The sequence below is a fragment of the Dromiciops gliroides genome, chromosome 3, assembly GCF_019393635.1.
Source record: "Dromiciops gliroides isolate mDroGli1 chromosome 3, mDroGli1.pri, whole genome shotgun sequence".
In the NCBI taxonomy this organism is placed as follows: Eukaryota; Metazoa; Chordata; class Mammalia; order Microbiotheria; family Microbiotheriidae; genus Dromiciops; species Dromiciops gliroides.
In genome coordinates this window covers 540,863,021-540,873,220 of record NC_057863.1, presented here as the reverse complement: position 1 = coordinate 540,873,220, position 10,200 = coordinate 540,863,021, and positions in this window count along the sequence as shown.

Sequence of the window (10,200 nt, the reverse complement as noted above, 5' to 3'; positions counted from 1 at the left end):
GGGATGAGGAGCACACTAATGGGCTCATGAGTTGGGTTTTTATGGAAGTTTTGAAGGCGGAATCCCCTTGTGCCCAGGGTGAGCTCACAATCTAACATCCAATCCTTTCTCACCCAGGATGCGTGTTCAGCTCATGATCAGGTTATGGATGCATGCTCAGCTATGTCTGAGAGCTGGGGGACAAGGGGAAGGGGGAAGAGTGAAACCACTCAAGGAGGGGCAAGGGGGAAGAGGGGAGCGATGATACCAGGAGCTGGGGCTTAGGAATGTAAAAAGGGGGAGGTAGTATCAGGGTGGGGTCTGTACTAGCAGGAGACAGCTTTCCTGCCTAGTCATAGAACAAGGTGGGGAGGTGTATTGTAGCAACAGCATAACTAACTCATAACAAGGACTAGGGGTTTGGAATGGGGGGGGGGGCAGGGGTTGTATCAGGTTACATCAGGTTCAGTAAGGCAAGATACATGATTTCTGTTATTAGCAACAGAATAATCTAACAATAACAGGGACTCGGGGCTGGGTACTTTCTAGACCCCATCCTCAGAATCTGGACTGACTCAAGTCCACCTATCCCACTCAGTCTAGTACCAAATAGTGTGGTCGTAATGGAGGTTAAAATCAGGAGAAAGCATGTTTCCATTCTGTAGGCAGATAAAGGCAAAACAAGTGACTGTAAACCATGATGCTAAATAAAGATTCTTTGTTATTTCATTGGAAGAAAAATATTGTGGTTTGTCTATAATTACAAGTGTAATAGATCTAGCAAGGATACTGGGAAGGTTTTGAGTAGGTAGTGGGAAACCCCAAGGGAAGGAGGGTAAAGAGCATTGATAATCCTCTTTCCCAAACCATCTCAAGTACACAAATATGGGGGGGGGGGGGGCGGGGGAGGGCATTGCAGCTAGGTGGTGCAGTGGATGAAGCACTGGCCCTGGATTCAGGAGGTCCTGAGTTCAAATGTGGCCTCAGACACTTGACACTAGCTGTGTGACCTTGGGCAAGTCACTTAACCCTCATTGCCCCACCAAAAAGCCCACAAATATGGGGGGGGGGGCATAATCATCTTACCTGCAAAAATTTGTTACCTTCACCTTATAATATTAAAACCTGATTTCACCCGCTAATGGTATATTACCTCAGCTGAGTTCTTGATGCTGTTCAATCCTACCCATCATGACTCCTTGCAAAATGACTGCTCTAAATGTTTTCTCTCACAACTGCACCTTCATTTCCCATATTTATAGATTGTAAGGACCTAAACTTCTAGCTATAATGTCTAAAATCTGAGAGTTAGAATAATGCCCCCTGCTGGGAGGAACATTTTGTGAGCTCTGGCCTGAGGACATAGCCATGTCGCCTTGGCATCAGGAAGTGGTGTTTGCTGGTGGGTACTGTCGATCAAAGCTATCAGCCAATTAGCTTGGAGCTGTGTGTGTGTGTGTGTGTGTGTGTGTGTGTGTGTGTGTGTGTGTGTACGGCCCTGTTTCCTGTTTCATGAGAGGCTTCTGGGAGGAGGAAGGGGAGAGCGAGCACTCTTTCGCCCAGGACCTCGGTTTGAGTGGAGCTGAGATGCTGGCTCCCTGAGACAGATGAAGGCATCTTGGCCACTTTCTCCTCTCCAAATTCTTATGCTCCTTAATAAATACTTAAAAGTCTAAACTCTTGCTAAAGCTTATGATTTATGGCGGCCACTCATAAGATTTATAGACAGTCTAGCTAGAATTTTAGCTCTATACAGATTTAAATTAGAAAATGTATAGCACCAATCTTTGGGCATTAAGTTTTTATTAAAGTATATTAGGGGTTAGTAAGGAGAAACACATAGATAACATATGAGATTTGCCTGCTTTCCCCATCCTGCCTGTCTCTGCCACCAAGCCCCTGTCTGGCCACAAAAAGGCTTCCCTCCTCCCCAAAGCCTCCTGTGAAACAGGAAACAGGGCCGTCCACACACAGAGCTCCAAGCTAATTGGTAGGTAGCACTGATTGACAGGGCCCACAGGGTAGCAAATGTCACTTCCAGACGCTAAAGTCACATGATTTCTTTTCAAGCCAGAGCTCACAATGTCCCTCCCAGCAGGGGGTGTCATTCCAATTCTCACAAGATGACCTAGCTTTTCCTACTTCCCAGACAAAATAATGGTTATCCAAAGGTAGATCTCTCCCCTCCTCCTGCATTCCTCAAAGCTCATCATCTTTGCCTACTCATTTCCCTTCTAGTCTTGAAGTATTGCTACCCATTAAATCTAATCCCTGTTTTGGCCTTTTGTTCCATTTCCTCATGCCTCTTTTTATTTAATTTAATTAATTAATTTTTTTGTAGGGCAATGAGAGTTAAGTGACTTGCCCTGGGTCACACAGCTAGTAAGTGTCAAGTGTCTGAGGCTGAATTTGAACTCAGGTCCTCCAGAATCCAGGGCCAGTGCTTTATCTACTGCGCCAACCTAGCTTTCCCCTCCCTCATGCCTCTTGTAGAACCTATTTCCAACTCAATTCACCAAGCATTTATTAAGCACTTCTGTGTGAGGCACACTACTAAGGACTGACTCCCTCCACCCTTTCCCAGTGCATTTTGAGTCTTTATTGTACTTGTCACAATGTTACAGACTCATGGATATGTATTGGAAGAGACCTTGGAGGGGACCAGCGAAACCATGTTGTAATTAGCAAGATTTATCTATAATAATGACAAGTCTTTGCTTGAAGATGTCAGTAAAGTGGAACCTGCTGCCTTTTTTTTTTCATTGTTTTTGTTAAATATTATTGGCATTATACTAATCTCCTTACAGAATAACTCAGCCTTCACTCCAGGATGTAGTCCTCTGGAAAATAGGGAAAAGTGCCTCATGTGAAAAAAGCTACAATGCAGAAATGGATGGATATTAGGGAGAGGAGCTTAACTACATTTTTCCATGTCAAAGAAACCATAATAATCAACAGTATGGGCCTAAGAATACCATGACCTGGAAAGGAGGACTTTCCAGACCAAAGGTAAAATCACTAGAACATACCTGTAGACTTTACCTTTTAACTTTAAAAACGTGGAGCAGGAAAAAAAAAACAAAACAGGAAGAATTTTAGCACCTGCAAGTGGTCTCCATTAATCCATTGCACACATCCATCTACTATGCAAATCGGCCTTTTGAAAATTTATACAACCAAAGGGATCTGGATATTAGCACCTTACCCCAGGAAAAGAATAATACTTGGGGCTTTTAATTCTTACATAATTCTTGCTTCTAGTATACTGCCTCTAGCAGCACTTTGGAACTCTGTTGCTAGCCCTCTGCAATTCAGAACAGGCTTCTGCCCTCATCCTGCAAACCTCCATCACAGGACTTAAATTCATAATCCAAGAATTTTTTTTGACACTGATTTATACATTTCTAATTAGTATAAGAGTCTTTCCTAAGAAGCACTACAGAACAAAAGATCTAATTGATTAAAAGTAATAAGCATTAACAGGCACATAACAAATCTCAATCTAGTTAAACTAGCTGTGAGCTTTCAATGAACTATGGGTAACCAATCATCCCTCAAAGCTGCAACCTGCACAAAGAGGAGTAAAAGAATACAAGATGGTTTTAAAAACACGGTAACCCATTATACCTAAGTTAAACTGTAAACATTTTTTCTCCATTAGACACAAGTAGGATATGAAACCCATAACAGAATAATTTCCATAAATGAACATTGCTGATGAGGTATGTGGCCTGACTGCCTTGTTTTATCTTTTTCTTCCAAGGTTCCTTGAACCTCTCAGTCTATGAACCTATCCTTCTCGAGACCAAATCGTCCCAGTTCTTCTGGTTCTTCATATGGCATGATCTTGAAGCCCTTCACCATTCTAGCTGGCCTTTTTTCTGGACTCACTGGCTAATCATTGTTCTTCACCAGGGTGGAATAGAGTGGGATGCTCACTTCCCTAGTCCTAAATGGTATGCTCTTAATGTACCCTAAGCTTTAGCTTTATTGATTGCCTTATAATGTTGATTCATATTGAACTTGTAGTCCTCCAGATTTTTTCAATTAAACTTCTGAGTCTAAGTAGTAGAATTAGCCATGGAGATTGTCTAGCTGAATCCACTCATTTTACAGACTGGTGCTCCCAAACAAAAAGCCTTATCTTGACCCTTTTCACCCATTGAGTTACTCTCCTATCTCCCTTTGACTGCTCGAATTTTAAAAATAGGTTCTAATACCTAATGCGTCTAATTCTTCACCATCTACTTGTTTCAGTGCTTGGCAATTTGTCTTCTTGAACCACTATTCTACCGAATAGTTTCTACTGCAGCTTTTTTCTCCTAAAGGTCATCAACAAACTCCTAATCAACAAATTCCATGACATTTTTTCATTTCCATGGTTCATCTCTATGCAGATGCTTCCCAGATTTATATATCCAGCTTTAGTCTCTTCCCCAGAGTTTCAGTCCTTGATGACCAATGGCCAGTTAGACATTTCAAACTGGATGTTCCAGTTTAACATCTCTAAAACTGAACTCGTCTTTCTCATTAAACCCTCAGACTTGACAATACTGTCAAAGAAATCCCCATTCTTCCAGTGTTTTGGGTTTGAAATATTGACATTATCTCGAACTCCCTCCTTTTATCTCACATATCCAGTCAGATGCCAAATCCTGCCATTTCTATGTTCACCTCTTTTGCATCTGACCCTTTCTCTCCAGTCCCCCAGCTACCACATAACTTCAGGCCTTCATCACTTTGCTGTTAGGTAAGTATAATAGCCTCCATACTAGTCTTCCTGTTTTAAGTGTCTCCTCACTCCAGTCCTCCCCGCATGCTGCAACCAAAAGCATTTTCCTTAAATGCAGATCTGACGGGGCAGCTAGGTGGCGCAGTGGATAGAGCACCGGCCCTGGAGTCAGGAGGACCTGAGTTCAAATTTGGCCTCAGACACTTAACACTTACTAGCTGTGTGACCCTGGGCAAGTCACTTAACCTCAATTGCCTCACACACACACAAAAAAAGTAGATCTGACCATCACTCCCCTTCTCAAGCAACTCCAGTATCTTCCTGTTGCCTCAAGGAGAAAAACATAAACAACTCTGTCTAGCTTTTAAAGTCCTTAACTTCCTGGCCCTAACCTGTCTTTCCAGCTTCATTAGACATTTCTCTCCCTTCTGCACTTTGTGAAAAACCAAACTGGTCTCTCTATGCTTTATACTGACACTCCCAACTCCCTTTTGCATACCTTCGTCCTGGCCATCCCCCGTGCATGGTCTCTCTTCCTTTAAGATGCTATTCGGGGGGGCAGCTAGGTGCCACAGTGGATAGAGCATGGCCCTGGAGTCAGGAATACTTGAGTTCAAATCCAGCCTCAGACACTTAACACTTACTAGCTGTGTGGCCCTGGGCAAGTCACTTAACCCCAATAGCCTCACAAAAAGAGAAAAGAAAAAGATGCTATTCGTGCACCATCTTCAGATGAAGTCTTTCCTGATTGCCCTAACTGCTAGTACCCTCCTTCCTACATTCAACTGTTTTGTATAGATGTGTACTTACTAACTTTATATTTATGCTGTATGGAGTTTTATATGGATTTGTCTCCCCCATTAGAATATAAGTTCATTGTACTTTGTACTTGAATATACATGCTGATTGATTAATTCCCTACTCTCCTTGACCTGTTTGCCACTTTTTATACTGTTGATCACTCACTTCTATTGTATGCTCTATTCTAGGTTTGAGAGCCTACATCTCTAAGATGTTCTTGGGTCCTTTTTCTGCTGGGGAGCTGGGTGGTGTAGTGGCTAGTGTTGGAACTGAGTTCAGATCCTACTCAAACAATTTGTTAGCTGTGTAACATTTAACACTGCTTTGTTGGCTGTGTCCCTTAATCTCTCTCAGCCTCCATTTTCTCTCATCTGTCAAATGATGACAATAATAGCAGAGTTGTAAGGATAAAATAATATTTGTAAAGAGTTTTATAAACCCTAAAGTGCTATATAAATGCTACTTATGATGATGAGCCCCTTCTCCCCTTATTATGGGTGTTCCTCAAGGGTTTATTCTTGCCTCTCTTTTCATCTTTCTCCCCATTTTTTCCATTGGCAATTTCATTCACTTCCAGACTTTAACCATGTTATAGTCATAAATGCAGCTGATTTTTAAAAATTCATTTTGAAAATTATGAACTTAAACACCAAATAAAATGGGCATTTCTATACACATAGTAGAAATAGAAAAGAGGGTGGTAAATGAAACTGGATCTCTATTATGTGTAACTTTTAAAATAAACTGAATATGTAACTTTTTTGGGGGGTGAGGCAATTGGGGTTAAGTGACTTGCCCAGGGTCACACAGTGTGAGTTTTAAAATCTAAATTGTGTGGTTGCCTTAAATTAGAAGCTTTAGCACCAGTCTTTGGACATTAAACATTTATTAAAGCATACCAGATATTCACATGGAGTTCAGAAAGTTAAGAAAAGGCCTATCTAGCCTAGAGTTCCAGCCTGGTTGGTTCTTTCTCAAGTCCTCTGCCACGAGCCTGCTTTAATCACAAACACCCCCAAACTGAGTGTGGAAACTTTTTTATAGGTCCAGAGCATAGGAGGTCCTTACACACTGCTTCAAGCTGATTGGCTAGTGTCATCCAAATCCATTGGTTCACTGGACTTGAAGGTGGTCTCAAGTTAAGTTCAAAGTTTTTAGCTTCTGAGAACAATACCTTCTTAAGGACTAGCCAGATGTGCTTACAATCTAGTTAACTTTAAGTAGACTTGATTCGCTGTCAATCACTCTCACTTAATTCAATCAGTTTAGATTAATCTCCAGGTGGGCCTTTGAGTATCTGCTAAATCCCATTATTTTATCACAACAGCTAGTAAGTGTCAAATGTTTGAGGCCAGATTTGAACTCAGGTCCTCCTGAATCCAGGGCCGATGCTCTATCCACTGTGCCACCTAGCTGCCCCGATCCCCCCATATGTAACTTTCAAAGCTATCTTATCTGTGATTTTTTTTTTAGGTTTCCCTACTGTTCTCTTCTGTGCATTTAAAAATTCTAGTGATTTTCTTTTCTTTTGTGGTGAGCTACCTTGTTCCTGGCTCCTCCTCTGCCCTTCCTCAAATTGAAAAAATAAAAGCAAAGCTCCTGTAACAAATTTGTATTGTCAATTAAAACAAGTTCCCATATTAATCATGTCTAAAAAGGCATGTCGAGGCAGCTAGATGGCGCAGTGGTTAAAGCACTGGCCCTGGATTCAGGAGTACCTGAGTTCAAAGCCGGCCTCAGACACTTGACACTTACTAGCTGTGTGACCCTGGGCAAGTCACTTAACCCCCATTGCCCCGCAAAAAAAAAAAAAAAAAAAAGGCATGTGTTTTTCTGCAACTTGTTCATTATTTCTGTCAGGAAATGGGTAGCATTTAAAAAAAAAATTGCGGGGCAATGAGGGTTAAGTGACTTGCCCAGGGTCACAGAGCTAGTGTCATGCGTCGGAGGCAGGATTTGAACTCAGGTCCTCTCGAATACAGGGCCAGTGCTTTATTCACTATGCCACCTAGCTGCCCCCCCAGGGTAACATATTTTATCATTAGTCCAGAATTGTGGGTGATCATTGGACTAAACAGCATTTACAATTTTTTTATTTAAATTTTTTTCCAAATACATATAAAGATATTTTTTTGAGTTCTGAATTTTTCTTCCACCCTTCCTTCCCTCCCCGCTCCCGAAGCCAGCAAACAATCTGATAAAAGTTATATATTACAATCATGTTAAACACACTTCCACATTAGTCATGTTCTAAGAGAACAACAGGAACAAAAGAAAAAAACACAAGAAAGAATAAACAACAACAAAAAAGCAACAACAAAAGTGAAAATAGCATGCTTCAACCTGTATTCAGACTCCATAGTTCTTTTTCTGAATGTGGAGAACAATTTCCCTATAAGTCTTTTAGCATTGTCTTGGATCGTTATATTGTTGAGAAGAGTTAAGTCTATCACAGTTGATCATCATGTAATGTTGTTGATACTGTGTACAATGTTCTCTTGGTTCTGTTCATTTCACTCAGCATCAATTCATGTAAGTCTTTCCAGGTTTTTCTGAAATCTGCTCTTTTTTTTTTTACTCCAGCTGAAGCATAATATATTCTCTGCTCCAGCCTTTTACCTTTCCTCTGTGTGTATCTCTCTGCTTCAAATATGTTTCTTTTAAACAACATATTGTAGGTTTCTGGTTTTTAATCCACTCTGCTATCTGATTCCATTTTATGGGAGAGTTCATCCCATTCACAGTCACAGGTATGATTATTAACTGTGTATTTCCCAGCATCCTATTTTTCCCCTTGTTTGTACTTTTCTCTTTCCTTTCCTCCTGTCCCATCTCACCAGTATTTTGTTTCTGGTTACCACCTCCCTCAGTCTACCCTCTCTTTTATCAGCCTCTCCTCCCTTTTTGCCCTTTCCCCTTTCAGCTCCTAGTTTGCTCTCCCTTTTATCAGCCCCACTTCCTTTTTTCCCTTTCTCCTTTCACTTCCTAGTTTTACCCTCCCTTCTGTCAGCACCCCAGCCTTTTCTAAATTCTAAATTCTATACCCAACTGATCTGTGCTGTGGCTAAGAGCCCTTTGCTAGCTTGCCTAGACACCTTTTGCACTGAGCTGCCTTCCCCTCTTTTACCCAGGTGAGACAGACCTTTCTTGAAGATCTAGGTTATCTTAAGTCAGAAGATTGTTTCATTCTGCCTTTTTGCAGCCCCAGAATATGACGAGAGGCTTAATTTAACATAGTTTCTGAGGGAAATTTGGGAGAGCTCAGGCAGCTTCCTGGTTTCACTCCTCCATCCTGGCTCTGCCTCTGGAACTCATTAAACAGCATTCTTAAGTCTTTCAAAGTTGCTTTTCTTCATAATATTATGTACCTTGTTCTCAAGGTTCTGCTCACTTTACTCTGCATCAGTTCATAAAGTCTCAGGTTTCTCTGAAACCATTCCTTTCTTCATTTCTTATGGCACAATATTCCATTCTCTTTCTATATCATGATTCATTCAGCCATTCCTCAACTGATGGGCACCCCCCCACCCCCCCTTCTACAGCTTTGCCACAACCAAAATTGCTGCTGTAAATATTCTTGTACATAATGGTCCTTTCCCTTTTCCTTTGAGCTCTTTGGAGTATAGGCCTAGTAGTGGTAATGCTGGGTCAAAGGGTATGTTTAGTTTGGTGGCTTTTTTGGGTGCACAGTTCCAAATTCCAGAAAGGTTCTAGACCAATTCACAGCTCCACCAATGGTACATTTAGTGCGCTGGCTTTCCCACAACCCTTCCAACAATTGCCATTGGTACATTTCCATTGAAATAATTTAATTCTTAGTGATTTAGAGGATTTTAAAAAATGGTTGTTGATAGCTTAGACTTCTGTTCATATACTCTATTTGTCCATTGTGGAACAGCTCTTATTTATCCAAATCTGAATCAATTCTGTATATATCTTCTATCAGACATCAAGACTCATCCCCTACTGGTACCTCAGACAATATCTAAAACATTACTTTTGAAATTTTCTCCTTCGTTCACCGTGAAAAATGCTATCCACCTCCAGAGAGGGAGAACTTATGAACTCTGAATGCAGATTGAAGCATACTTGTTTTTTTCATTTTATTGGTTTTTTTTGGCAATTGTTTTGTGAAACTTCAAGTGTAAAATGGGTAGCATATTGCTTCCCTTCTCAATGGCTGGAAAAAGGTACAGAATTTGGAACTCAAAAAAATGAGGGGGGAAAATAAATTTGTTTCGTCTACCTTTGCCGTGTTTGTTTAAGGCATTACTATTTAGCGATTCTCATAGAGGTTTGCATGGCAGAGGCTTCCTTCTCCCTCCAGTCTCAATCAGTGGCCCAGTCCCGCCGATTTAATTTCCCCTATATCTCTCCAGTCAGTTCTCTCACTTCTCTTCCCATTGCCTCCACCCATCACTGGGATCTCTATTCCTCCCCGTCCTCTTCATCAAACACCACTTCAGGTCTTTGCTGGGGTCTTTTGGCACAAGTCAACTTCCCTAGGATAATGACATGCACGGACTGGGCCCCGCCCAAAGCCGGGAACCAATCAGGTCCTCCGCTCGAGTTCTCTCAGCTGCCCCGGAATCGTGGCTTCACCCCCTGAAAAGCGCCTTGGCACGTTTTTGCGTTACAGGAAATTTGTCCCCCACGCCGTGCCGTAGGCTGGTTCCGGTTCTCTTCTT